This window comes from Meles meles, chromosome 6, assembly GCF_922984935.1.
Source record: "Meles meles chromosome 6, mMelMel3.1 paternal haplotype, whole genome shotgun sequence".
Classification (NCBI taxonomy): Eukaryota; Metazoa; Chordata; class Mammalia; order Carnivora; family Mustelidae; genus Meles; species Meles meles.
The window spans coordinates 133,363,138-133,387,937 of record NC_060071.1 but is presented as its reverse complement, the minus strand read 5'-3'; the positions used below and the strand labels follow the sequence as shown (position 1 = coordinate 133,387,937).

Sequence of the window (24,800 nt, the reverse complement as noted above, 5' to 3'; positions counted from 1 at the left end):
ATCATGACCTGAGCCGAAGGCAGAGGCTTTAACCCACTGAGCCACCCAGGCGCCCCGATGATCACTAATCTTTTTTTTTTTTTTTAAGTTCTTTTTTTTTTTTTTAAATATTTTATTTATTTGACACAGAGAAATCACAACAAGGCAGAGAGGCAGGCAGAGAGAGAGGAGGAAGCAGGCTCCCTGCGGAGCTGAGAGCTCGATGTGGGGCTCGATCCCAGGACCCTGAGATCATGACCTGAGCCGAAGGCAGAGGCTTTAACCCACTGAGCCACCCAGGCGCCCCGATGATCACTAATCTTGATGGTTACCTGAAGCCATGGACCTGGGCACTTGCCATCTCACTTGGGGAAGAGTTGGTGTCTTGGTTACACAGACCTCCCAAATCTTACTCCTAGGGTGTTGGTTTCTGGATAGAACCTGTCTGAAAGAGGTAAGTTGGCCCTTGGGAGATGGCAAGATACTCTAATGTGAGCAGGTGGTGTGAAGCAAGGTGTGAAGGCTTCCTGGGAGGTATGTGTATGTGTGTGGAGGCAAGAGGAGAGGGAAGGAGAAGGGGGCTAGAGACCTTGGTAGGTAGAACAATGCCAGCTTATGAGGAAGAGGCAGGAGAGTCTGGGAAGATTGATGTAAATGAGGTTTACCTCACAGGCCAGGATGCCTATGTACTTGGGAGGCAGCTGTGGGATAAAGGATCATGAGGGAGAATATAGAGGCTGGACAGGGCTTTTGTCATGGTGACATGATTTTCTCACCCCTTTTCCTATCTCTGCTCATATGCTGAGAAGGGTGCCTTCCCTTGTCCTAAATTGCAACCCTTTCCTTCCAGCTCTCCTAATTCCTCCTTCCCTGCTTTATTTTCTTCTGGAGTACTTAACGCCATTGCGCATACTATTTGTTATACTTATGTATTTGGTTTTTATCTATCTCTCCCCAATAGAATTTACAACCCACAAAGGCACGTTCCTTTATCTGTGTACACTGATATGTCACCAGCACCTGGAACATTCCTGACACATAATAAGTGCCTAATAAATATTTTGTTGAATAGATGAATCCCACCGAACAAGGAAAACCGCCATTGTATTTTTGTATTCAGTCTTTCAGTACATACATTTAAAACATTTTTGTTAGAGGTGTAAGTTACATACAATAAATTGCATCCATTTTTAATATTCAGTTCTAGGAGAATTGACAGATATAATACCTGTGTAGCAAAACACCACAATCAAGATCTAGGACATTCTTGTCTCCCCAGGAAGTTTTTTTGTACCTCTTTGCAGTGAATCCCTATCCCCACCCATGGCCACAGGCAACCACTGAGGTTGTTTTCGTCATTATTTATTGGCTTTGTTTTCTCTAGAATTGAATAAAATTGGACTCAGAATCATGTTTTATTTTGCGCAGTGCAATGTTTTTAAGATTTATCCGTGTTCCATGTGGCAGTGGCTTGTTTGATTTTCTTGCTGAGTTGTAGAAAAGGGTTTCTTATTTTGCTTTGTGGTTTTTGTGACTACAAGTGAACGTGAACACTGGATCCAGGCTGCCTGGTTGGAAATCTGGCTCTTCTACCTACCAGCTGCATGGTTTTAGGCAAGGGTATCTTCCCTGTGCCTCAGGACTCTCATCTGTTAAATGGGGGTAATAATGGTACCTACCTCATAGGATTTTTGAGAGCAGAAGTAAATGAGGCAAAGCAAACACATAGAGGGCTTAGAGTAGTGTCTGGCACACAGTAAGTATTTAACAGTTGTTAGCTATGTTTGCTTCCACTTTGCAAATGGAGGAAAAAACCCCTAGGCACAGAAAAGTTAAGTAATTTGCCCAGTGTTATTTGGATCCCAGGAAGAACTGAAACCCAAGTCTGTTTGATTTCACCTCTGTGTTCTACCATCTCCTAGATTCTGGGCTCTCCTCTTTGGGCCAGAATTCTATGTGTGTGGCACACACACAGGGAGAAAAGTTGGTTCTCAGCTTGGGACATGTCTGGCTTTACTACCTCAGTGTTGTGATTGAGGCTGTCCCTATCAATTTCACCATCTCTGCCCCTGGAGGTGGAGTTTTGGCCCATCTTTTGGCCTGCAGAGGGGGTAGGGTTGGGCCTTTTTGCCCTTTGCTCCCCTCCTGGGCCCTCTCAGGCAGCCGAGCTTTGCATCAGGAACACCTCTTAGAATCACACAGTATCAGCCCTGCGAGAAGTTAATTTGATAAACCCCACTCCAAAGCTCATTGAACCTGTCTATAACGATGCTTAATTAAAGTGCAGAAACTTTGAAGAGATAGCAAGTTACTGCTTAATGCAATACCGGCGTGCCGCTATTCTACCATCTGCCTCCCTCTCTGCAGTAATTGCTTCCTGACATTTGTTTATTTTAATTAGGAGAGCAGTCTTGATCAAGAGGGAAGGCAGGCAGGGTCAGAATTATTGAGGAGGAGGAAGAAAGTATAAACAGAGAGCTATAATGTGGTGGTCGTAGCCTGAAGGGGAAGCACTTTTGTCTTGATGGTGTAAATGGTTCCACCTTCCCACAGGGACAGACCTGTGGAAATTTCTCCATATGGTGAAAGCAGATGGCTGTCTCTGGGGTCATATGCTCAGGTTCTGTAGGTGTTCTTAGGGTGTATCAGAGCTGACCTTGTTGGTCAGAGAATAGAGACTCCTACTTTGTTTGGAGAGAGATTCCAGATAGGGCTGTTTAGAATCCAGGATGGTGGTCCTAGCAGAAGTAAGTTACTGGGACCAGGTGGAGATACTTGTAGTCACAACAGGGCCTCAGAACGGAGGGAAAGAGAAGCTCACTCCTATGTATTTGTTCCACAGGTTCTCAACTGTACTTTAATAATCTGCCTGGTTATCTTTGATTGTATGTTGGTCATTATACATGAAACTTACTCATGATTATAAATTCAGAGCTGGGATGAAGAAGATACTTTCCTACAGAGAGAAATTTTATTTTTTTCTGGCAGTTATTCAAAGGCACTATAAATCTAGGGACCCCTCCCCCCAACCATTGAAAGCTTGACTTTCCTTCAACAATGTAGGCAATTCAAGCACACTCCACAGGTACTCTTTAGGATGAGTCAATTTCTGGCTCTTTCTGACCCCGAGAATCCCAGCTCATTGTGAGAAAGCTCTTCTTTTGGTCTCTCCATCTTATGCAGGTTCTGTGCATTGATTTCTGTCTCTAACTCTGGCAGACTGTCAAAACTAAGTTCAGATTTGCCAGATTCAGAAAATGCCTTTAGGGCAAAAGAGAGGTCCCTACTTCTCTGGGTTCCTGATTTCCTTCAGTGTTGAACTAGTATTTTATTACTATCTGATCAGCATTTTGATGATTTAAAAAAGATCCACTGCATATTTTATCCAGATTGTTCATTTTTTTCAATGGTAATAACCTGCTAGTGCCAGAAAGAGAATGTTCTTGGTAGTTGTTTTTAAATTACATATATTTTTACTTTTGGCAGCAGAACTAAAAAAACAAAAAAGATCAAAGTGGAGCAGTTCTGACTGTAGTGGGGTCAGAGGCCCTGATGACCTGCCTCCCTTTGATCCATGCAGAGCATCTGTAAGTGCTTGGGTTTCATAGATATGGTTTGAAAAACTCCTCTGAGGAACACCTTGGTTTGACTGACTTTGAGGAACCAGAGCTTTGGCAAAGCTCATCTGCTGCTTTCCCTGGAAACAAATGATTCTTGATATTTTAGGATGGCTGGAAGCCTAGATGTTGGGCAAGGTGCTATAAGAAATGACACAGTATGCTGCCTGAGTCCCAGAGAGCTTCAGTGAAAATAAGACCAGGGTAGTAGGGATCCTCTCAGTCTTCTTAGGAGTACTATACTAATCTGAGTTGGGGAGAGGAGAACAGAAACAGGGCAAGCATAGCAGGTATGTCAGTTTGGGTGTTCCAAGAGGTAGGTGTAAGAAAGGATTAGACATGCTGGAATTTTATGGGGAGAAATGCTCAGGAAGGATAAAGGGGGAAGGAGCAAGAGTAGTCGGGGAGAGTGTTCAGACCTTGATGCAGCTCTAATACCTGTGCAGGGAGTGAAGCAGGAAGGATTGGGGATGAAGAAGCTCACTGCAGCACAGCTCAGAGAGTCTCAGCCTTCCTGATGGGAAGTCTCCAGGCAGAAGTTGCTTGTTAGTGGAATACTCCATTGCAGAGGACTGGATTTCACTATGCTTCTACATGCTTGGTCATCAGCTAGGAGCTGCCCTGGGGAGAGTGTGGCCTCATCAGGAGTGCAGTGATGGATCCAAAGGAGTGGTAACTGGAACTCTGTCCACTCTGTTCCCTGTAGCAAGTTCTCTTGAAGGAGATCTGAGTGGTATATCTCCCAGATTATCAACGAGGCATTTGCTGAAACCAGAAAGTGAGGGGGAGATCCAGTCATCTTTTTCCCAGACCAAGGGGATAGCCAGAGTGAACTGTTGCCTGCTTATTTCTCAGGAGCTCCGTGTCCAAGTGGTGGGATTCCATTCAGCTTGGTTGAGCATGTCATCTGAGCTTGTGAGGGCAGCCCTATGGTAAAGATCCCTCTTTATTACTGAAGTTACCCTGATGTGGCTGGTCATCCCCTCATCCCTAGCTTCCTAAACCCTTCCAATAGTTTCCAACTGCTCTTGGGATAAAGACCATACCTTTTATCCTTTTCCCCTGGTCCAGGGGTCCTGCCTACTCTTCCATCTTTTTTATACATTACATCCTTCTTCCTGTCCCTGCTCCAGCCCCATGGATTGTTTTGTCCCTTGTCTTTGCCTTATATTTCCACCACAGAGCCTTTGTCTGTGATGTTTCCTCTCTCTGGGATGCTTTTGCTTCCCTCTTGTCTCTTCTTCCTGCATTTGCCAAGGGTACCTTCCTCAGGGAGGACAAAAGTCCCCACATGGCAGCTCTCACATGCCATGTTTTTTCCCTTGTAGGCACAGCTGTACATCTTTTATGGCTGTTTATTCAATCCCTGGTTTTCCCACTAGGCTAGAAGCACCACAAGGGCAGAACCACATCTGTCTTTGCTGTTCCTTATATACCTCCATGCGTAGAACACGACATGCTCAAATCAAATGTTTTGTTTTAGTCAATAATCTATGGAAGATGAGACGACGAGAATACTTGGACAGCCAATAAGTAAAAATAAAATATACATAGAAACAAAATATAAGGCAGGGTGAGACATGCTCTCCTTGTTTGCCCAACCTCCTTGTCTCATGTTAGAACAGACTGAGCCTGGGGAGGCGGGATGAATTCTCTGTGTTCACACAGCTTGTGTGTGCCAGGGCTTGGACTCATACCTTAGTCTTTCAGCTCTGAGACCAGTGCTGCCGTTGCCAAGGGAGGCTGTGTATGGTCACATAGCATGTGATTTAGTCCAGGTGCCTGGCTTCTCGATGGGTGCTGTTCTCACTGTTGATCTGACTTTAAGTACATTTGTCATTATCCTGTTTGGCTGTTTCCTCATGGTGTATTTTATCGATCTATCTATCTATCTATTTAAAGATTTTATTTATTTATTTATTTGACAGAGAGAGAGAGAGAGACAACTTGAGAGGGAACATAGCAGGGGGGTTGGAGAGGGGGAAGCAGGCTTCCTGCTGAGCAGGGAGCCTGATGTGGAACTTGATCCCAGGACCCTGGGATCATGACCTGAGCCGAAGGCAGATGCTTAATAGCTCAGCTACCCAGGTGCTGCTAAGGTGTATTTTTAAATGGAAACTTTGAAGATTAAATGAGTTAGTGTGTGAAAGAGTGCTTTTCATAAACTCTTAAGTGTTTTTACAAAAGTGTTATCATATCATGTTTTATTACTGTTTGATAAAGGAAGCCCAAAGCCTCTGGTGACAGGCCCTGTTGCTAATTGTGTTCCATTCCATCCCCCTCTTCTCCTGTGGTTAGGATATTTTTTTGCATTTCTTCCAAGGAGCTGAAAAAGTTAAATTTTTGGAGCATCAGCTCTGTGAAAGAAAAAGGAAGAGTGACAGATAGTTGGGGCATCACTTAGACTCCCTGGACCTAGGTTCCTTCATCAGTGAAAGGAAGGGGCAGTAGTAACTGATGTCTAAAAGTTCCTTTCAGTAGGAAGCCCTGTAAACCTTCATGAATAAGAAGGAGGCTATCATCAGTTAGACTACCAAGCACAGAGGAAGAGAAGACTGGCCTCTAGCTTGAGAGATTCTTACATTCCAGAAAGAAGTTTCTGGCACTGAGGGTAGTTAAATGCTTGAAAAGGAGAAGGCAACAATATGTGTGCAGATTGCTGTTTGGAGGTCTTTACTATATAGCCTTGCTGGGACTGGGGAAAGAGACAAGGAAGTGTTTGAAGTGATTTCCACCTGACCCCTAAGGAACACTGCCTAAAATGCCGCAAGGTTACAGGGTTGACATGCCCTTTCCCCACACTCTTTCCAGTTGTGCATGCCTGTTTCCTGTTCCTGCGGCCACTCTGAGGCTTGTGTACCTGGGTCAGAGCTCTCGGGGCCTCCTACATCCTTCTGTGTTCTGAACTTGGGATCCTCCTCCCTGTTTACTACTTCCTTCTCCTCAAGGGCTTCCCTCCAGCAGCTACTCCAGATAATAAAAGCTCAGCTTGGTTCATGATAACTGCTCTTATATAAGGCTAATGTGGGGAGTTTTCTGCCGAGATGACCAATGAACGGGAAAAAAAAGGAGCAAGTTTGATTAAAAATTTTTAGAGAGCGGGATGTAAAAACTTAATTGGTTTTATTTTTGCTACCATTTTCAGCATGGATGTGTCTCCATTCCTCATTTTTAACCCTCTTGAGACTGGATAGAGATTTTCCAAGCAAGTGTAAAAGTAATTATATTTAAAGACAGATTTTTTTTTCCATGAAAAGTATCATGTTAATTGTCTTTTCTGGGGCTAACTGTCTCTTCTTTGGCCCAAGTGTGAAGAGAATGCTTTGGGCTAGTAATAATTTGCATTTGTAAGTGTTTTTCATATACAGAATCTCATTTTGTCCTCCAGATGTCCCTGTGCTTGGTGGTTGTTTTTGTTCCTGTTTCCCAGGTGAGCAAACTGAGGCCCAACATGGCAAACCTCACGGATTTAGTGCCAACCCCTCTACCAACACTGTCCCTTCCAGCCTTGTTCCACCACCTCCCACAGCCCCGCCTAGAGGCGGTAAAGCCACAAGGGCCCCTTGAACTCTAGGTGAACAGTCCCTCTGAGTTTCACGGCACAGTGGCTTGCAAAAGAAATTCTGCTGGAGATAGTGTTTCTACCAGTTAGTGGGACAATGAAAACCTTCCTGGGAGTATAGGAGGTTTAAAATGTGACTATTTCCAGAGGATGGTGGGATCACTGGAAATTTTGTGTGATATCTCATGCTGAGAATGTTTTGGTGTTTGCCTGGGGATATTGGGGACCAGAAAACCTAGGATTAAAATGAGGTCCCCTCAGATTTTGGTTTCCAGCAGAAATTGGATAAGGTGACAAATATAGAAAAAGGCGGGCCACTTTTGAGAAACTTAATCAGATAAACATAGAACATCATATAGCCAAAGTCCCTAATTATTAATCTCAAAGGCTAACCACTACAGGACACAATGGAAGGCACCCCAATTCAAGTGGGAAGCCTTGGGTTTGATCTTAGCTTCTTCTTAGCTGTGTGACCTTAGACAAGTTACTCAGCCTTGAAGTCTCAATTTCCCCATCCCTAAAGTGCAGGTAATATTACATCAGTGGATATCTGCAAGGATAAAATGAAAACAGTGCTTGATATCCAGTAAGCTTTCATAAAATGTTAGTTGATCCTGGAGTCTGAATCTAAGGAGATTGGACTCTTTCCTACTGGCAACCAACAAAGAAGCCTTTGGAGTTTCTTTAGAAGCAGGAAAGTGATATGTTTAAATGTGAATTTTAGAAAGTTAATTCTGTCTTGGAAGCAGTGTATAAGGAAGGTTGGAAGTAGGAAGAAGTTGCAAGTATAAAATCATTTGAAATCATACAAGTCAAAGAGATGTGCTTGAACTGAGTAGGGTGGGAAGGGAAGGAGGGGAGAGGGATGTAGAAAGAGGAGAGAGAAGGAGATAGGGGGTGTTGAGATGACATAGGGACACATGAATACTGGTTGATTGTGGGGTAGTGAGAGAGAGGTGAGGGATAGTGGATAATGCCCAGGTTCCTTTGGGCCTCCCAAATGGATGATGATTATTAGGGAAGATAACAAATCAGAAGGAATAGATAAGGAAGGGTGTAAACAAGGAAAATAATAAATAGGTTTTAGTCAAGGTATGTCTGAGTTGCCTGGGGATCATCAAGGACCAGGAATGGGTAGGTGGTGAAGGGATTTGGGGACAGAGCTCCAGGGGACACTGACATCCAAAGGATGGGGTGGGGAGAAGGCAACTGAGAAGTAGAAAGTTACTTTCACAGGCAGAGTGATTTTCAAGGAGGCAGGAGATTCACAGAAGGGGTCAATAGTGCCAAAAGCAACCAACAGATGGGTCTTGAAGGGTGGCGCCTGAGAAGAGGCTCTGGTTTGGGTATTTCCAAAGCCACTGGTAACCCTGGGAAGAGCTCTTGACTTGAAGGTGTGTTGGCGACAGAAGCCAGATATAGAAGATGAGGATAGAAAGGGAGAAGTGGAGATTATATGTCTTGCTGAAGAGAAGAATTATGGAATATCCCAGAGGTGAGGGAAGAAGGAAGGTTTGTTTCATTTTAAGGTTCCAAGCCCATGGCTGAGCAGTTGGTCAGGTGGGAAAGAGGTGAGTAGAGGGGCTATGGAGGACAGTTCAGTGAGGTAGTGATAAAACAAGGTCCTGGGGAGGTGAGAGCTTGGAGATAGAGAATGGGAGAGTCAGTCTGGAAGGGACCATTTTTTACTGAGAAGGAAATAGTGGGATAAGCAGTTGGGAGAAAAGTGAGGAGCGGAAGGGGAGAGACATGCAGGCCTGTACATCCACAGGCTTGACTTTCCCCAGTGAAATGGAAGCCCCTGTAGCATGTACTGAATGAAGAAGGGGGAAAGGGTTTGGAAGAACTGAAGAAGAGAGCAGACTGAGAAAAAGTACAGGGGTTACTGAGCCACCAAATCGAGAGGGACAGAATTATAGTTGCACTCACTGGCACAATAGGCTGTTGGTTTCTGGTACTGATCAGTCACTCAGGAGGAAGGGGGTGGGTGCTTAAATGTCCTCCATGGCGGAGGACTGTCAGGGGGTGTTGGGAGTCTATGGTGTGAAGGAATGGTTGGCCATGAAGCCCTGTCTAGGTCAGGAGTTAAGGGGGTGAGGAAGGGGTGATTCATGGAGAGAGTAAAGAGTTGGAAGTGCTGTGGATTGATAAGGTTAAAGGAGATAATAATTAGGAAGAGATGGGAAGCAGGAATAAGGTTTTTCTGAGATAAGTGGTGGAGAAGTAGTTGTGAGTGAGGTCAGAGTTCTGGTGGGTATGAAGGGAATGAAGATGATGAGAAGGTTACTAAAACAGAAGAAACCACGAGGCTGTGAAACTAGAGCAACTGTACACATGAACATTGTACACAGTGGTTGGAGTCAAGGAGCAGAAGGGGACAGTTAGCTAGGAGTTAAACGTATCAGTGAATGTGACAGAGTAATCTTGGGGTGACGTACTGGTCAGTTATTACTGTATAAAAGATAACCACAAAAAGTTATTGGTGGCATGGAATAGTAAGCACTGATTCAATTTCTATACCAGGAGATGGTTGATTTAGGCCAGACCTACCTGGGTAATTCATTGATCTTCAATCTGTAGGCATTTGGCTAATCTAGGTTGGTCATGCTTGGGGTGGCTGGCTGGAATGGCTCTGGTCATTCACCTCTTGGGACTGCAGGTAGTCCAAGTTGTTTTCATCAGGATATCAGAGGTACAAAGGAGCAAGTACTTTTTAAACCTTCAGTTATGTCACGCCTGCTAATTTTTCTTTGGCCAAAGTGGAGGGGCGGGGAAGTACTCCACCTTTGGAGATAGAAGGGATGATGAGTGAACTTTTTTGCACAATAACATAATTGGCCACAAGTGGTAGATCAACATTGAGTATGGAAAGAGGATGGGTTGCAAATGCCATAGGACCCTTGAATGGCAAAAGTAGGAGGAAAAGATGCTGTCTGCTTTGCTCCCATCCTGAGATACAAGTGGCTCTAACTGAGAATGTTTGGCAAAGAAATCATTTGATTAGAGAAGATACAGAATTTTGTATTGTGAGGAGTCAAACATGAACAGCAGGAATTCCAGAGACCACAGAGGAAAGGGTTCAAAAGAGGCATCAGGAGGCAGCTGGCTACCGGAGTCAGAGAGCACTTGCCTGAACAATCCTAGACTTAGGAATAAAAGTGGCAGAGGGCACGCACGCACACACACACACACACACACACACACACACACACACAGCTGCTAGAAGAGCTTGGGCTGACCCAAGGTAAACTCTCTGGGAGACTTATTATTTTGGGAAGGTGTTGTAAAGACCAGCCCCCACATTGCCTTGAATGGGGTTCTGCGTGCTAGATCTTTCTGACTAACTGAGGAGGGCAGATGCTTCCCGGGGAGGAGATGTTTCTAGGGAGAGGCGGTCACAGCTCCATACTATACTTGGGAATTCACAATTGCTTTTACTCTGACAGGGTGTTGGGAACTTTTTTTTTTTTTTTTTTTTTTTGGTACTACAAATAAAGAAGCAAGAGGGTGGGTGTGGGAAGGAAACTATTTTAATGGCGATCCAGTAATAGCAATAACATCCATCCTTGGAAAGAGACACCAGGAGAAAGATGGATGGGCGGGCAACAGCTCAAACCTATACTTTCTCTCTCTACAGAGCCTCTTAATAATTTTGAGTGTTCTTGACCTTCCCTCCCCAACTAGGCTGTAAGCTTGCTGAAGGTAAAGGCTGAGCCTGTTTTATTCTTAGTTCTATCCCCATGGTGACCGTGTACACAGAACATAATAGGTGCACAATAAACATTTTTGAGTGGACAAATGATGGGTGGTAAGAAACTTAAAAGCTTGTATATCTGTCTCCACTTAAAAGAACTCCAAACTTTGTTTTTTGTCATATAGCCCACAAATATTCAGGGATCTCTTGACTATCATGTGGGTGACCAGGTTCTGGGCATTCATAGAGAGCGAGACATGGTTCTTGCTAGATGGTCGTTTACCTTCACTTGTAGCCTGGGGAACAGTAGCTAACAATGCAGAGCTGTATGGAAATGGCTCAAGCCTCAGTCTGTCTTGTCTGCAAAAGAAGGAGGCTTACCCAGATGCATTTAGGTTTCTTTTCTACAAGGCTTCTTGGAGCCTCAATATTCTGTTGTTCATTGCCAGTCTCTAAAATCAGAAAAATATTTGATGTTGAGTCAGTTTGGGCTTCTATAACAGATATACCATAGAGTAGGTGTCTTAAACAACAAATATTTATTTTTCACAGTTCCACAGGCTGAGAAGTGTAAGATCAGGGTGCTAGCAGATCTGGTTTCTGGTGAGGACCCACTTCCTGGTTTGTAGATGACTGTTTTCTTGTATCCAAACATGGTGGAAAGCTGAGAGAGGAAGAAGCAAGATCTTTGATGTCAGCCCTTATAAGGGCCCTCTTTCCGTTCATAAGGGCTTCACCTTCAGGTCCTACTGAACTCCCAGAGGCCCCATGTCTTAATATCATCACACTGGGGACCAGGCTTCCACATATGCATTTTGCTATCAACAAACATTGTATGAATAGCAATGTTTCTGAAACATATTTACCATGGAGACCTTTTCTTTCTTTTCGTTTTTGTTTTTAGAGCATCTCATGGGACTGGTTTTCTGAGGAACATACTGGAGGAAGTATGGGTTTAGGCTAGTTCTAGTGGACTAATTCTTAGAGTTTCTTCTGAAGGTCATCCCTATCCCAACTTCATGGACGCAATTGCACCAGACTTACTGTTTTTTTGTTTCATTTTTTTTTTTCTCCCCTCTACTCGGGAAGTGCTTTTTAGAACACCCAAAGGGTTCAGACATCTGGTTATTCTTTGTCCTGATGATGTTGGAAGTGGATGTTAAGGTTTCAGGATTGGTTCATACCTACTAAGCTTCTATTTTGGTCCATTCTTCCAAGAGCAGCTGAACACCCTGCACCCCAGGGAGGATTTGAGGCATCTAGAATGACTTTCTCTCTGGAGGTTTGGGGACAAAGAGACTGGGCTATGTAAGGGTGTGTGGCCAGAGGCTGAGAGGTCTGGACAAGTCAACTTAGACTAGAATCAAGAATTCCACAAATCAGGCAGTTCTGAGTTATGGCACTGAATCCAGAATGAAAGCTCCATTTTTTTTTTTTTTTTTTTTATTATCTACTTGGATAGGATGTGGTCTCAGATGTGAGATCAGTGTGACTATTCAGGTGTATGAGGAATGGCCATGTAAGGTTACGACTTGGTATAAGGATCAAGTTCAGGTCCTTCTCATATCTCTTCTGGATAATAGCAATGGTCTGCTAATTGGTCTCTCTGCTTCAAAACCAGTTCCCTTACTACTTGAAACATGGTGGCTCCCTAAAACCACGTTCGTTTCATACCCAGGACCTTTACAACTCTGCTCCCAATAGGACTTTTTAACTTAATGTTTTCTTCCACTCTTCCCTCCTATCCACCCTACATTCCAGTCAGATAAAACTTCTTTTTTTTTAATTTTATTTTTATTATTTATTTAAGAGACAGAGAGAGAGCACTGGCAGGGGGTGGGGGCAGAGGGAGAGGGAGAAGCAGACCTTCCCCCTGAGCAGAGAGGCCGACACAGGGCTCAATCCTGGGATCCTGAGATCATGACCTGAGCCAAAGGCAGATGCTTAACTGACTCAGCCACCCAGGTGCCCTCAGATAGGACTTCTTTTTGCTTCTTAAATACTCCTTGATCTTTCATATTTCCCTTCCATTGTTAATGCCTTCCTTTTGCTGGTATACCTCCCCTGTGGTTTGGTCTAGCAAAACCCCTTATGCTTTGAAGCACCATTCAAAAGCCTTCTTGTATCTCTTGGTCAGTCATGGGTGCATCTTTTGTGCTCATATAATGCTTGTACATACCTTTATTAAAGTGCCCCTCACCTCCTCTTGTGATTGTTGCTCACGTATCTGTCTCCCCTCACGCTCTAAGCTTTGGCTGGGATCTCTGGGGCTTTGCTACCTTACATGTTGGTTGGTGAGTAGCAGGTATTTATTGGATGTTTGTTGAATCAATAAATGAATGAGTGTGAGTTGTATTGAATATAATAAATATTGTGACCTCTCAGCATCCTCTGGCTACCCTGTCTTAGGCACTCACCTTTGGAACATATGAAAATACTTCCCTGGTTTGGAATAACAAAATCCCACCCTGGCTTAGCATAGGGATGGAGTTAGAAGGTATTTTTAAAACGAGATGTCGTTTTGGTACCTTTCAAGTATAGCATATTTTTAAAAGCTAAGGTATAAATAGATACTAATAAGTAAAGTGGGAAAATTAGTGCAAAATTACAGGTTGTATTAGTCCTGATTGTATAATAATGTATCATAAACAAAAGACCACAAACATTCCAGGATTATTAATAGAGCCCTGAAGTTGAAGCCATGGTGGTAGAATTGTTGATTTTTTTAAAAATTTTTAAAAAATTTAACATATGTTTACTGTTAAGTAAAACCTAGAACTTTGTAGAGAAAGATGTAACTGGAACTTTCAGTTTGGAACTGGGGATGTGGAACTGCATTTGAATGATTGCAAGTTCTAGATTAGCTGCCCTAGATGGAGAGGTTTGTCATTATGTAAGAACTCACTGTTAGAGGACAGAGTCTGGCATAGGTGAGTCCATTGTGTACCATCTGCCTGTGTTTAGTTACTGCAGGATGAGCCCAAAGTGTTCATTCTACATGCCCATTGTATTGGTGGGTGGGTAGTACATGCCTGGACTGGTTGGTTGAGGAGGATCTGAGGTTCCATCTGACTGAATAACAGGGTTCTGTGATTGGCTAGTGAATGGACTGTGGATATATGAAGGGAGGATTCATGTATTTACCTTCCTTACCTAAAAGATCCCCAGATAATGAGACTGATGTATTGCGCCAAATACAAAAACGCTAATTCAATTTAGGGTGCTTAGAGCAGCGTTATTTACAATAGCCAAATTAGGAAAGTTCTCCTTTTTAAAGGAGAACACTTTATAAAGGTTCAGAGTGATTAAGTAATTGCCCTAGGTTACGTAGCTCCACTATGGTGGATCTAGGATAAGAATCCTGTTCTGTCTGACTCCAGAGTCTGGCTCTTAACCAAATTCTAGACCACCAGAACCTGGGGGGCAAGGATGCCCCAGAAATTTACTGGAGAGAGGCTTAAGACAAAAGATGAACAGCCCTATTTCATGCGGGGAGAGAGGGGGTAAACTCAAGGACTGTGTTCCTTGCATGAATATTTACTGATGGTTGGATCTCTGTTATGCCGAAGTTATGAGACTCAGTCCCAAGTAGTATGAATAAAAAGTTTAAGAAGGGCTTATATACATGACAGTTCTGTTGTGGCTTCTTGAGGGAAAAGTTTTAGGAGATTTTAGGGATATTTTCTTACATGTTGAAGCTGGTGCAGTACCGATATTTTGAAACTGTGCTTTCTAGGACTTTAGAATTTTTTATGAAAACATCTTGAGGACCATTGTTCAAGCCAAGGTGGAGTCCTGGAGGCAAGATTTCACCTTGTTCTTCTACAGAGCAGCTCTGCTTCTAACTGTCATATTTTGGGGTTTCGTATACTGTTTCTTCCTTCCTCCCTCTCTCCCTTCTTCTCCCTCCCTCCCTCCTTTCCTTTCTCCCTCTCTTCCTCCCTCCCTTTCTTCCTTCCTTCCTTCCAGAAGAAATAAGGGATTTGGTGGCCGAAGTTAGGAAAGTCACTGTTCTCATGGAAGTATCTCTGGTCAAAAGTTCCCAGTACGTGAGCCCTAGTGCCATTTCTGCCACTGCCCAATTGTATGAACTTAGCATCTTGCTTGACTGTCCCTGGAGTCCTTCCTTCCTCACCTACGGAATGAGAGATTTGAACCAGGTATCTCTGATCATCTCCAGCTATGATATTCTTTTTCTCTGGGTGGGCGTGTGAGTGGTTGTATTTGTTACACTGCCAGGATAGAGATCTAGAGCCAGTCTGCCAATTGTCTGACCCACGAATTTCTCCTTTGAATTCTCCAAACTTCCACCTGCTTCCTCCCCTTAGTCTAGTCAACAAACATTCATCTATAGCTTACTCAGTGCCAGGCACCATACCCACCTTCAAAGCTCCTGAGCTGTTAATGCTTTCCCTGTTCAGGGAGAGTCCTAAGACTATCCCCTTCCCGTGTTTTCTCCTACCGCCCCAAGCCTTCCTTTCTTCTCTTTCTGCCTCATGTGTTTCTGCCTCTCTGCAGGACAGAATATGAGTGTTGGAACAATTTATACCCTGTAGAAGTGGGGGCAGTGGTCAGCGGGAATCTGGGGGTGTTGCAACAGGTGGGCTCATTGAGTCACAGTGTACTGTCTGGCCATCAATGGGGTTTAGAGCCCTGTCCTTTGGCTGCCTCTCTCTCTCAGGTGGTGACTTCTTGAGTAAAGGTAGGAGCTAAGGGCTGGTTGTTTGGTGATGGTAACTGCATCTCCTCTTCTCAGTTCCTTGGAACAGGTAGGATGGAAAGATGTGGAGGGACAGTTCTCCCAGAAAGTGCAGAATGGGAGAAGACTGAAGAGTACTAACCAGTACCCCAAAGCTATTTTATTTTTTTATTATTCCCCCTAATTTAAACCCATCTAAACCTAGTTTAGATAGAGAAGGCACTAGAGTGGAGGTCTGGGGTGCGGAGAAGGAATACAACATGCGAGGGGTTGGGAAAGGGCATTCTGGGCAGTGGGAATAGCAAAAACAAAAGCTCTGAGATTGAATTGTGTGTCTAGGGCCCAGTGAGAAGTAGTGGATGAGTTTGGAGACATAGCTGGGGGGAAGACCAAGTAGGGACTTGTGGAAGACAGGGAGGACTTATCTTTTTAAATTTTTTTTATTTGGGTGTAACTGACACATGATACTACATTATGTTACAAATGTTTTACACATTTCAGGTGTACAACATAGTGATTCGACAAGTTTAAACATTATGCTATGCTCACCACAAGTGTAGTCCCCATCTGTCACCACACAACACTGTTACAATATCATTGACTGTATTGACAGGGAGGACTTTGGATTTCATTCAGAGTATGTAGACAAATCATTGGAGACTTTTGAATGAGGAAGCGATGACTTCTATTTTAAAGGTCACTCTGACTGCTGTGCAGAAGATATCCTGTAAGAGGCAAGGACAAGCAGGGACACTGTGTAGGAGGCTGGTACTAGGAGAGAAGCACATACTGGTAGAGCTGAATTGATCAATGTAGCCTATGAGATCTCAGGTCACAGGGCCAAGCCTGGAGTTTTCTGCCAAAGAACCAGGGAACCCTGGGGAACCAAAGGGTGGAGAAGGGGATGTGGTAAACTAGATGGGGCAATGGCATGGACTTGTAGCCAGACCTAGATCTGCCCCTTATGAACTTATGAAATTATTTAATCTCTTGGAGATCTTTGTTCACTCATCTATAAAGCAGGGATAATAACAGGTGCACTTCTTCAGTTTCTGCAGCAATTAAGTGATTTCAGGTATAACATACTTGGAGTATGCCTTGCACAGTGTAAGAGTGACAGGAGTTCTGCTGGGATAAGATGAATGTGCAGCCGGGACTGTGGAACAACCTTTCCAGTGGGTTTCCAAAATCACGGGGGCACCCAGTGGCCATTGTCCTTGGTCCTGAACACACCAATCAGCTCTCCTCCCTTCCCAGAGGCTGCCCTTAGCTTGCCCCAGACTTCCAGGCTTGGCCCTCACCCACATTATGACCCTTACTAGAGATGACATTCCTGGGCACTGTCCCTACTTCCTGCGCTCCCGTTTCCCATCCTCAGCTGTTGTGTGAGACTGGAAGAAGCCTGCTCTGTACGTCTGGGGTGAAGCCCACAGATGGGGCTGTGCTCCACATTTGCCCCATGGTGAAGCTGGGGGCTGTCTGGTCTGAACAGCTCTAGTCTGTCCGGAGCCTCTGCACATCCCCCTGCCAGCTCTGGCACTACTCGCTTTGTTAATGGAGAATTTGTCAAGTAATGGGAATAATTAGCACAGTGGGGGCCTTACTGTGCCCTGGAAAGAGAAAAGAGAGAGTCATCCCAGCAGCCCCAGACATGATTGCTGGGCAGGCTTATTTTCTCTTGTCTGCATCTCTCTCCCCATCTCTTGCATGTGTTTGATTTTTTCCCCTTTGTATAGAGAGAGTTGGCTAGGAGAAAAGACCGGTAAATTGCGCTCTTGCTGGGCTGGTGCTGTGAAAGCTGGATAAGATTGTCTTCTTGGACTGAATAATTTCCCTCTTCCCCTACCTCCTTTAGGGGGGCAGATCGGCTAAACATCTAGTTGATTTCCCCCTCCCTTTCTCCTCCTCTATTCCTCCCCACCTCCAACCCTCCCCTCCCTCCTTTTCCCTGTCCCCTCCTGTAAAGAACTCACTGACTCTCAATTGAATCCTTTTTAATGGTCCCAAGGGGCGGGGATCTTGAAGGGTGATTATCTCCATTATAAATTATTAACTCTCCCCGCAGCCAGATGGCTTCCCAACCCGTGGCTTAGAATTCTGGGCTGGGGAGGCCTGCTGGCTGGGAGATGGGAGGAGTCTGAATTGTGAATGACCACAGCTTCTTGGGTTCCTGGCTGCACCAGAGATGCTGGGGAAGCTAAGCTGTTGGCATCTTGCAAGGCCCGAATCCTGCAATGTGTGGGCAAGAGATTATTGTTGTATTTTGCCTACGAGACAACTCAGAGGTCCCCTGGGGATGGAGTAGAGGTGGTAGACAGGGGAGAGATTAAAGTCATGGGTTGCTTTTGCTATGAACCTCAGAGACTTGTCAAGGCATGGCAAGAAGGTATGATTATTACCTTACACTCTGCAGTCCTTTACCTCCTCTGATGTTCACAACATCCTGGAAGGTGTTTATTGTTCTGATATACAAGAGAAGAACTAAAATGGGATGGATAATACTTTTGCATAAGGTCATTTGGCCAATAGTTATTGGAAAGACAGAGCCTGGTTCTGACCCCCCAGTCCAATGGTCTCCCTATCCCCTGCAACCCACCCTGCACCAGACTTCTCCTTCCCAGTTGCCTATGCTCTACTTATCCTTCAAGTTTCCATTAAATTCCCCTTCTCTGAGAAGTCTTCACTGACTTCAGCAGGCCGGTTTCCTCCTCTTCTTCTAGACTCTATTGTACTACATGCACACCTATCAAGCCCTAGACATACAACTCCAAAGGCTGTCTAGCCTCTTCTGGAGTATCTCCAATGATATGGAAGCCCACGTCATCTTGAGGTGGTCTGTGTGTAAAATAAAGACTGAGATACTCTTCCCCAACTTTATTCACTAGGCAGAATCCTCTCTTTGAGGGCCACAGAGAACCTGTGGGATCTCTCTTTTAATGTAGGAATGCTTCAGACCCCTGAAGGTGCTGCTTATGCTACTGCTAGGTTGCCCCCATAAGCCCAAACACCCTGGTACCTCCAAAGGTTTCCCGTTTCAAGAGACTCAGGTATGACTCTTAACATTATCTCTGTCGTTGGGAGGGATTCTAAAAGCTGTCCTTCTACCACCCAGCCTGTTCTGTCTGAGCAGGCCAGGTGAGAGGTACCAACATCAGCCATGCTGCTAGGTTGAAGTCTGAATGTCAAGGACCATGGGAATAGCAGCAGCAGCAGTGGTGGCTGACGTATACTGGGTACTGACCCATGCTGAGCACTGTTCTAAGGGCTTTACCTTCCAGTGGGGCCTTATTCTGGCAACTCATTATGATCATTGACATTTTACAGATGAGGCAACTGAGGCACATAGACTGCAGGTGACTTGCTCAGGGTCACACAGGCAGCAACAGTGAGTCTGGGATTTGAACCCAGGAAGTCTGGCTCCAGAGCTCCTGCTTTTGACTTTTGTGAAAGGGGCGTTTACCCAAGCACCAGTGTTCTATTTGGACCCTAGGGACGGACTATTGCCATTCTGAGACCATACTCAATAGAACCTGCCCCTCTGCTTTGATCTACCTCCTTTTATGATCTAGGTTCATGTCTTTCCTTTCTACTAGCATGGAAGTGTCTTGCAGGGTTTGAGTTATTTATTTTTTAAAAAATTCTTTCTCTCTATACCATGGGTGCTCTATGACTTAAAAAAAAAAAAGTGAACAAAAAGACTTCCCTTCGGTTTGCTATCTACCAGCTTACCTACATCTCTCTCAAAGAGTGGGGTTGAGAATAAAAATCTCATGATCAAATTGACACAAATGATCATCTCCCTTTTCCTCTAGGTTACATTTTAATTCATGTGTTCCAAAATTGTGTTTGTTTATCCGGCAGTCACAGAGCCCAGGCACTCTCTTGCCTCATCCTGTCTATTTGATTCCTCAGTTCTAGTTCACAGTTACAAATTATACCTTCCATGTTTATGGGTGGTTTACTTTGGAGGATCGGGCTGCATAGCTTTACATTTATCTCCATCAAAGTCCATCCTGCCAGACGTAGGCTATTGAAGCCCACGTGACTTCTTGAGATCCTGCAGCATCGTCTGGGATGCTCACTGTCCGTGTCAGGTCACCCCCAAACATGACCGGTCCCACCCAAACTCTTAATGAATGTGAGCAATGGGGCAAGGCCTGACCTCACACCAGAAGCTGCTCACCCTCTCTGAAAGCTGTTATTCTGCCAGTGACACATCTTTTTTGTTCTGTCCACCTTCCAGTCCTCCTAGCATGAGAAACTTCTTGAAAAGATTGGCCGAAGTCCATATGTATTGTAACACCTGCATGTCTTTACTATAATAGATCAGTATTCTTGACAGAAAAGGAATTTAGGTTAGTCTGACATGACTACTTCTTAGTTTTTATGGAAAATTGAGTTTTTTCAAAAAGGTATTATAGCTCAAGGCTTTAAAAAATTCTCTTCTCTCCACATCCCTGTCCATCTTTCAGCACAATATAAGGTTTTAACCCCCTTCTCCAGAGCCCCATTTGATAGACTGGAGTTGAGGTCTTCGAGGCTTTCCTTATCTCCCTTCCCTTTCCAGGAGGGGTGGGGCCTGCACACAGAGGGTGGGGTAAGCTTGGTGGCCAAGGCACCTTTAAGACTAGACGCAGCTCCCCACATTTCAGGGGAAGAAGAGAGAAGAGGCCGGGTGGTATTCTTGGACATGAAGAAATCGTGAAACAGGGAGCTGAGGTACAGCACGGACTGGGAGGAGAGAAGGACAGTGGATTCACTGTTGGAAGACCTGGTGGATGTTTGCCCATAGTTTCCCAGGAAAAGGATTGGCTTTGACTTGGAGAATAATATATATATTATTATATCTATCTATCTATATCTATCTATCTATCTATCTATCTATCTATCTATAGAAAAGTACGTACATTATGCTCAAACAGTGTGTTTTTACAAACTGAACCCAACGTGCAACATCACCCAGATCCAGAAATAGAACTCCTTTACCCCTTTGCCTTCTTCTAGTCAGCAACTTCCCCAAGAGTAACCACTATTCTGGCATTTAACAGCATCGAGTAATTTTGCCTCTTTTTGTACCTTATATGAATGGAACACATTCAGTGTGTCCCCTGCTGTGAGATTCAGCCATACTGCGGTCTGGAGATGAAGACCAGTCATTCTCACTGCCCTCCAGCATTTTGCATGACTAGACTACAATGGATTTATCCATTCTGCTGCAGATGGGCATTTGGTTATTTTCTAGATTTTGGCTACTGTGAATAGCATTGTTATAAACACTGTCATGCATGTCTTTGGTTGGGCATATGTAAGCATCTCTGTTGGTGTATACGTAGGAAGGGAGTTGTAGAGTCATGGGTTAAAAATACTCAGTTTTAGTAGCTCCCATTGCACAATTTTCCAGATGTAGTTGTACCTCTATACTTTTTAAAATTTAATAAAATTCAAAACTACCCTATGAGATAGGTATTATCATTCCATTTTTTTGGATGAACAAACAGAGGCACAGAGAGCTGCCCCAGGCTGAATAGTTGTAATAATGAGTCTGGGTTTAAATCTAGGTCTGCCTGATGGCAGGGCCCATGCTGTACATCATTACCCTAAACTGCTTTCATGTCTTGGAGGGAAGTCATGCCTTCCCCTCCCTCACTGCCTGCTCTAGAGTCTTTACTCTAGAGAGGACCGAGCATGTGAAGGCTGCCCTAATTGTGTAGTATCGGGGGGGCACATTTTAGTTGACTTAGTGAATCTCTCAGGCTTTTGTACAGGAACAAACCTGCATTCTCCTTCCACCTCCCCACAAAAACCTAGGGTAGGGCATGCCTGCCTTCTATGCCTTCACCCAAAGACATGGATTAGTGGGAGTGTGGACACTGGTGGTGGGGATGAGCCATCTGACATGTGTCTCTGGTCCCAGGAAGTCCCGATGGGTATGGGTGGCCATATGGAATGAAAGCTCCTGTCAATATGTCAATGACCGTGTGCTTGAAGGTCTACTGACCCAATTCAAACTAGCTCAAAAAAAAAAAATGTGGTTCTTATAACAGAAATCCCAGGATCTATTGGACATTGGGCTTCAGGTCTGTTTGCATCTAGGTGCTAAATTATCACTAGAAGTCTGTCGTTGGCCATCTCTTGGCTCTGTTTTTCCCTTTGTTGTCTTTATTCCTAGATGAGGTCATTTTGGTTTCTGTCATCAACTCTGGGCTTCATTCTAATAGTCTGACATCATGATGAGAAGAAGGGACCTTTCTCTTAATAATTCCAGCAAAAGTCCCAGGGTTTACTCTAATTTGACTCCGTTTGGGTGACAAGCTGATCCCTCAACTAATCACCATGGCAGGAGATTGGAATGTTCTAATTGGCTACATTGGGTTGCAGGATCTGAGATTGGGATAGAGCCCACCTGAATGACCAGGACTGGGGCTGGTGGTGAAAAATCATTTTAGCTTCAAAGTGAAGTGAGGAGTGTGGTAAAGTGGGAAGCAAGGAGAACCAACTGAGACCTGTTAGATGGATTTTCTGGTTCTGGTGAAGGGAATAAGAGGGAAGCTAATGAGAATTTCTAACGGGAAAAATGGCAAGCCCAATCTAGGGACCATGATATACCAGCAAGTGGCTGGGCATGGGGACAGTCATCATCATGCCTTCATACACCCCTCCTGGTTCTAGACACAGGCTCCTCTTTCTCCTGAGCCTGTCTCCAGGGAGTGGAGGAACTGGATCCCTCCAGGTGGAAGGACAAATGGCAGCCCTTCCAAACAAGGCCTATGGCAAATAGCCCGTGTGTCAGAATCATGAGAGGGCCCCCCCTGCCTCCTAAGCAGCCGGATTGTGAGACATTTGCAAAGATGTTAACCCCACATAAAAAGTGTGCCATTTGATAATTATGTAAATTAGCTGGCAATTAGATAATGTCACTCACTTTCCTGCGAGATTCCCACATAACAGATGAGCGTCTGCGCTTCTGCACAAGTCCAGGCCTTCCGTGAAGGCTCCGGGGCAAACTGCCCGCATACCTACAGCTGCCTGGGCCAGCCTATGGCTCAAGAGAGGGGGGAAGCTGGCTGACTGGGTGGAGAGGGCTGTCTGCTCCCATTTTCCCACTTCTTGAGCCTTGTGTAGCTCTTCTAGAAGGCTAGAGAAGGCTGAAGAACATATGCTGGGGCAGTCAGCTTGAAGCCTGTGCTGGTCATTGTAAGGTCATCTTTAGCTTTTGGCTGTATTGGCGTTTCTCAGAGGCCATGGGAATGTCCACAGTCCAAGAAAGCAATGGAAGGGCAGACCATAGGGTGTCAAGCCTAGATAAACCCAATTCTGATGTTACCAGTCCTGAAATCAGATTCTGCCTGGCACCTGTGGGAAAGAAAACTTGGTTTTCCTCAGCCAGCCTTTTCGATCCCTGTCGATGCAGGCAGGAGAACTTGGTATCTCCACTGCTGGTCTGGGCTAGAGGGAAAGAGTGTGACTCTGATGTGAGAGACTCCGCAGGCAGGATGGAGCCGTCCCCCCAGAACAGGCTGGGAAAATTCCCATGATCCTCCTTGGAGGGCAGTGTTCCTGGGATGCTTAGTTCTTCATTCATAGGTTTCCTCTGCTCACTAGGCACGTGCTGTTTTGCCTTTTGAAGTCATGTGAGGTTGGCACCCATATGGCTCAAGACGGTAGTCATTGCGTACAGTGGGGTGGTGTGGAGGCCACTGCATGGAACAGAAGTCAGAAGTCAGAGGATCCATGGGGATGTTCTTCTGCTTCTGTTTTCACTTTTCATTCTTTACACATGTTTCCTGAGCTCCCACTCCATGCTAAGGCCCTGTGGCAGGAGCTGTGGTGAAGCATACCTTGCCCACAGGGAGCTCTCTGTCAAGCTTCTAGAGCCGAGGCTCTTCACCACTGTGCTTTGTGTTTCTGAAGCACACCTGACCTCACTATTTTTTGATGGCCTTGAGGCCAAGGATGGTTTCTTATTCTGGTTTAAAAGAGCAGTGTCTGGAATGAATCAGAGCTCAATAAACCTATTGAGCTGAACTAGTCATTTAATTTATGCAGACAAATAAGTGACTTTCAGAGGCTCAGAGGTAAGTTGGTAGATAGTATAGACCAGTCTGGAAGTTTCAAGCGTTTCCCATGTGCCTGCTCATCCATAATATAGAGACCTTCCATCTTTGTGTCCTTTCTTCCCACAGAGGACCCCATTGGCTCTAGCCATCTGAGCCTGGGCCTTGCCTGTCTTCACACATACCACCCTGCGCCGGTCGCAAGGCCTTTGTGCTGTTTCTTCTGGAACATTCTTCCCATGGCTAATTCCCTCACCCTCTTTCAAGATTTACCTTAAATCTCACTGTCTCAAAGAGTCCGATTTGAGGTATTTGACTATTTCCATGGTGTAAATACTCCTAGCCCAACTCCCAACTCCTAGTTGATTTCATTCTACCAAAGTGACCTTAACCACACATTTCTGAAGTTTTAACAGTTGGCTCTGACAGAGCCCACATGTTTGGGCACCGCCACACTGCTGTGTCTGTGTTCCAAGGACGCAGCTTTGGCACTATGGGAGGTACGCATGCCACACTTTGGGAAACACTACTTGGATAAAACCTTTTCTAGAAGAAAGGCTTTCCTTACGCTGGATTTAATCAACCTCTTACTGATTTGATTTGTTTGTTCAGTGGGAATAGGTGTTTGTTCCTGTTAAGGAACATTTTCCTTTTCAAAGCCGGGAAGGTTTGCTAACATGGTCATCAGAAAAATAGTGGACAGTAGTGGTCTAATAGAAACTATGGTGAATTATTAAATGTGTCAATTAATAAGCAGCTATTTGCACAGCTCTCAGAAATTATACTCCTTGCTCTTATGTGAACAAAGAAGTCTCTGCTTGGCTGGGTGGGCCAGAGTCTGCTAGAGTCAACATTTGATCACCCAATTGACTTTGACTGGGCGTTGGTGCATTTCCAACCAGTATAAAATATATGTAATATGTTCTAGGTTCTAGCTATTCCTCATTGGTTGGTCATTCTGCAGTTTTTGTAGTTGTTAAAAAAGTACTTGTGGTTTTATGTCCTGCCCCTCCCCCACAGACATCCACGCCCTCCCTCGTGCGCAGACACACAAGGACTCTTCTTCCCATCCCTTTCAATCCGGAAAAAAGAAAGTAAAGAATGTAATATTTACTGATCACCTACCATGTATATAGTCTCACGCTAGGATCTTCCCATACCTGATCTCATTGTAACATCTCTCCAACCTTAGAAA

General features: G+C 44.6%; 1 protein-coding gene across 26 annotated transcripts in view; it reads left to right on the top strand.

The window, feature by feature from the left end:
* Positions 1–24,800, top strand: part of NRXN3 (neurexin 3) — a 1,600,055-nt gene that overhangs the window by 38,560 nt on the left and 1,536,695 nt on the right. The gene's annotated exons all lie outside the window — the stretch shown is intronic.